Source organism: Podarcis bocagei (genome assembly GCF_964188305.1).
Source record: "Podarcis bocagei genome assembly, chromosome: 15".
Lineage (NCBI taxonomy): Eukaryota > Metazoa > Chordata > Lepidosauria > Squamata > Lacertidae > Podarcis > Podarcis bocagei.
The window spans coordinates 3,938,660-3,944,332 of NC_138141.1; positions in this window are offsets into that span (position 1 = coordinate 3,938,660).

The window sequence follows — 5,673 nt, forward strand, 5'->3', positions numbered from 1 at the left end:
CATTTTACCCTCACAACAGCCCTTTGACTCAAAGGGAGGGAGGGAGATATATGGGATAAATTTGATTCAGCTCACATTTAGGCCAGCTTATATAATTTGCACTTTTTGAAATAATAGGAGAACCAAAACACAACATGCTTTGAAATCGGCACTTCTCCATTTTTGCAATGCATTACTCACACCAAGCAATGTGTGGAAAAATGCATATTCTTAAGTAAAGTGTGCATATAAATGAATGTATTAGTGAAACTAACATAAAAAATGCATTATATTGTGGGAGATTGCATCACATTTGCACTAAAATGCTGGTGATTTTTCACATTTATTTATTTATGCAAACTGATATGGAATTGTGAAGAATTAAACTTAAGAGTGGAAAAGTGAGAAACTGAAATTGAAATATTCACCCATATTCATTGGTTACCAAGTTCAACCAGTGAGCTTCATGGCTGATTTGAACCCAGGTCTGCCCAATCCCACTACGCCATGCCGAGCAATTGCCGCTGAGGACAAAGTAGGGGAGATTGGAGAATCCATGGGAGGATGGAAGCTTCTGTCACCAGGTCTTCCAAAACCTGGATATACTCCAAGATGTTTATGATATGACATTTTAGAGAGCTTCCTTGCATTAATGAAAATCTATTTAGGACATTGGGGATTAGGCTTTTGGAAGAGAGCTTAGTATAGACTCCTAGATCACAAGCATTAAATGAGCAAGACGCCTGCATTAAGCAATTTTGCTCAGTGTCGAACAAAGATAAGAGAGCTATTTAAGAAAGAGTGGTTTGTCCCCACTATTGAATGAAAAAGAAACAATGTTGAAGCAACTCAATTTATCAACAAAGAACACATGCCACATCCATTACGAGACCTTGAACACTAAACAAAGGACTGTGGTTTCCCCATCCCCCTGAAGAACCAGTTGTACTGCCTGGCAGGAAATGGATATCAGTACTGTACCTTTTAATTGGAGAAATCAAAATGCTCCTTCTTTCTGTGGGAGCAGTCAAGTCCAACATTTCCTGTCTGCTAGGATGGACACAGAGAAGAAGGCACTCAAGGGGAGGTGGATCCAAACCGGGAAGACTTCCTGTCATACCTGTTGGGAACCCCCTCCCCTTGAGTGTGACCAGGTAGAAAGAGTGACCCTAGCAGACCCAGATAAAAGGGCTGGACACACAGCCATCTTCCTCTTTGGACCTTCTCTTTTGGCCAGCTTTAGCTCCTGGCTCTTAGCCAGCACATGGCTCACCTGTAACAAAGGATGAGATTTAGCTCAGACTTCTCTTCTCTACACTTTAATCGACAACTGTACCTGTAACGGCAACTAAAGCCTGCCTTCAGATTGCTACTGAATGTGAGTATACTTTATTCTTACTTTTCAAGAATACTGTATTGTGCTATTCTTATTTTAAGAGTGGAGTAAAGGAGAAATTATCAAGAAGAATCCAGTGTGCACAAAGGGCACCCTGAATTGCTTAATTAAAAGACTGAAACCAGCTACTCAAGAAGCTTCCTATGTATCTGCAAGAAATCGCTCACCTGTAACAAGGACGCAGCAGAAAAAAACTGCTTTTGTTTCCTGACTTGTCTGCAAAATTTGATGCTAAGGAGTAACAGAGTAAGGGGGGGGGACTTTTGCTCCATTGCTTTTCACTGCTACCAATCGAGAGGGATTGGTATACAATAGGTATACATTTGGCGCCCTCCCCCCGAATTCGGCACCCATGTGCTCCACACCCCTTGCACCCCCAAGTAAAGATGGCCCTGGTCAGGCCATTGGTCCACCCAGCAGGGGGTCTGCAGGGTTTCAGGCAGGGCACATCCCTGGCCCTCGTTGGAGTTGAACCTGGGACCTTCTATATGCAAGCAGGTGCCCTATCCCTGAGCTATGACCCTTGCCCATCTCTGGTGTACATATGGGCTGTACCTTCGAATCCTATGATTCTATTGTATGTAAGAGTGAGATCTGCTGGTTAAACCAGTAGATACTGGAGATTATCCTGAAGACCTGGCAAAATGCCCAAATATCTTTCATTTTGATTGTGGAACTGTATTCTACTTATTTTTACACTGTCCATCAAACAAAGTGAGTGGTTTACAAATTTACTTTAAAAACACAAAATAGAACCAGTAGGGGGGAAATCAGAAATAATAGAAATCAGCTACATGCAATTCAAAGTGCTGGTTTTGACCTATAAAACCTTATGCAACTCAGGACCCCAATATCTCAAGGACCATTTCTCACCACAAGAACCAGCCCAGCCCCTTTTTCATGTGCCCCTTTTCAGAGAGCCAGTGTGGTGTAGTGGTTAAGAGCGGTAGTCTCGTAATCTGGTGAACTGGGTTCGTGTCTCCGCTCCTCCACATGCAGCTGCTGGGTGACCTTGGGCCAGTCACACTTCTCTGAAGTCTCTCAGCCCCACTCACCTCACAGAGTGTTTGTTGTGGGGGAGGAAGGAAAGGAGATTGTGAGCCGCTTTGAGACTCCTTAGGGTAGTGATAGAGCGGGATATCAAATCCAAACTCTTCTTCTTCTTCTTCTGCCTCACCTGAGAGATGAAGACAGTGACCACATGAGAACTGGTATTTTCAGTGGTGCCTCCCCCCCCCCCATTTTATAGAATCTTCTCTCCAGGGATATATTTCACAAAATAAAAGTTAATTGGAGGAGACAAGGTTGAAGGTATATTGGAATACAGTACAAAGAGAAGGAAATAAAGAGAGAAGATGAAGCTGTTAAGAGGTAGAGGGAAGTTAAGCATTATAGAGAAATAGATGAATACGAATATGTATAGAAAGAAAAATAGATTATGTATGTAACTGTAAAGGAAAAAGACGCTGTAAGATCTGTAATTTTTAAAAAAGAATCTTCTCTCCAGGGAAATGTGTCCTGGCACCACTGTTTTCCGTTTTTAGGTGTTCAAGACCTTTTCATTTACCCAGGCCTTGGGTGGTGAGGCTGGGTTCTACTGTGCCGTAGTTTGTATGCCCACTAACCAATGCAATAAATCATTGTCATCAAAATCTCTGAACAATGACTACATTAAACAAATAAATCAAATCAACACATTCCTGCAACCCAGAAAGCCCTTAAAAGCAACCAGTGGCATCTGCAGCTGGCTTTGGCATAACGGGGAGCTGTTGTAGAAGGGGATTTATTCCCCCCCCCTTCCCCTTGCAGGGAAGATGTGATTCAAGCTGCCTGTGTGTGAAGAAACAGCAGTTGGGGAGAAAGCTTCAGAACGGAAGTGGGCAGACTTCAGGCCTGGCAGATTTACTCTGATTGTCTACTAGAACGTCAAGATCAGCCAAGCAGAGTCAGGTGCAGTCCCAGATTTATGTATAAGCTAAACAAGCTATAGCTTAGGACCCCACTCTCTTGGGAGTCCCAAAAAAATTTAAAGGGAAAAAAACTAGATGTACACTTCCAAAATATAAGATAAAAAAATAAAGTGAAACCTACATACAGCAGCAGTGTTTTGTGTTGTGTAGGCTCCTATGATGTGAGTAATGGGCATATATAGCATATATTCAACACAAAAAAACAGCGACAATTTGTTGACAAAGGACAGCTGGACATATAAAGGGCCCCATTGCCTTCATTAGCTTAGGGCCTCATCAAACCTAAATCCAGCCCTGGCCAGGTGCAAAAGACATTAAATTAGAATGAAAGGATGGGGTACCTTACCTTTGGCCCCTTACCTTTCCCACCCCGACCTGGCCACAGTGATCCATGCGACGGTCCCCTCCAGGCTTGACTACTGTAATTCGCTCTACGCGGGGCTGCCCTTGAAACTGTCCCAGAAACTCCAGCGGGTGCAGAATGCTGCAGCAAGGCTCCTCATGAGGTCCCTGCCATGAGAGCATATTCACCCAGTGCTTTACCAGTTGCACTGGCTCCCGGTGGAGTATAGGGTCAGGTTTAAGGTGCTGGTTTTGACCTTTAAAACGTTTTGTGGCTTAGGGACTCGTATTTACGGGAAAGCCTATTCTGGTATGCCCCGCAGAAGACCTTAAAGTCCATGAATAATCATAGTTTAGAGGTCCCGGGCCGTAAGGAAGTCACATTATCCTCCACCAGGGCCAGGGCCTTCTCAGTGATGGCTCCGACCTGGTGGAATGCTCTGTCCCAGGAGACCAGGGCCCTGCAGGATTTAACCTTCTTCCTTTGGGCCTGTAAGACAGAGCTATTCCGCATGGCCTTTAATTTGAATTCAGCCTGATCTTTTATTTCCCTTCTCTTCCCTCCCCCTCCCCTTTTTATGAAGATTTCCCGCTCTGGGATCCCACAGCTAATTCTCCCCTGGTCTCCTCGCTGGCCCAAGTAGGACTAATTTAGCCAGCTAGCCCTCGTGATCATCTAATGTTTATTGGATGGATTTTCCCCCTAAATTGATTTTTGAATTCTGAATTTATTGTTATTCATGTTTTATACTGTATTTTATGCTGTTTCTTGTTGCATCAATTAAGTGTTTAAAATTTGTTGTTAGCCGCCCTGAGCCTGGTTTTTGAACTGGGAAGGGCGGGGTGTAAATAAAATTTTATTTATTATTTATTATTACCTCTGAGCTAGGGGCGGCATGTACCATTTCAACTGCCTGAGGTGAAATGGAAAAGTGCTGGGCTCCCCACTCCACTGAAGCCATATGCTGGAATGCTCCCCCCCCCAAAAAAAAACAACAACAACACATCACATGAGCAGCAATCCATGAAAACCACAGGAAAATTATACCACACAACCAGGCAGGTAAAAAGGGTTGCAAACCTCTTTTTTAAAAGTAAGGATTAACATGGAAATGAACATTAGACTTCTACCAGATTGTGTTAGATTTCCAGAAGTGTATTTTACATTATGTGAAACATCAATAAAATGTGAAAATTAACAGGGAAGAAAATGTGAGGAAAAATGGAATAAAGTGCTGTCTGAATATAGTAATTAGGTGGAACTTTTAAAGGTGCAAGTTATGGAGATCATAGAATCATACGAATTGTAGAGCGGGAAGGGATCACGAGGGCATCTAGTCCAACGCCCTGCAATGCAGGGTCAAAGTGATCAAATAAGTATGTATATGTTAAATAATTGGGAGTCAGGAACTCTTGCAGATCTTTGGCAAATCACTCAGAGGTCTACTAGTAGATTGAGGTCTACCTTCTGCCCACCCCGGCATAGAGAGACAGGGTTGTTTCCCTAGAGATCTGATTTGAAAGCAGTGGCATGTTTATAGCTGTGAACCTTCCCCTATGTTCAACCTCAATGCTAGTTCCAAGGACTGAAGGGAGAAGGGGCAAGAACCCTCCATGGGCCCCTGTTTCCTCAGTGATTCTATACCCTCCATGCTATTATTGCCAGCTGCTTCTCTTCTCCATTTGCTGTGTGCTTTTCAGGCAAAAAAATCAATGAGCAAGCAGTCCGTGGCTCCTGCTTCTACAGCCCTTCCTTCAAACCACCTGGCCAGAGTGAGAGTCGGGTGAACAAGCACATTGCAATGGTGAAAAGGAAGAGCAGGTCCAGGGGGCCCATTCAGTAGACCCCTGGATGGCACATGGGATCACAGCAATTGCCCACCCACCCCAGCTGTTGACACAGACCCTGCTCTGCCTGCACATTTGCAAATAAGTGCAACTATTACAAAGCACAGAGAAAATGCAGAGAAAATAAGGAATCAAATG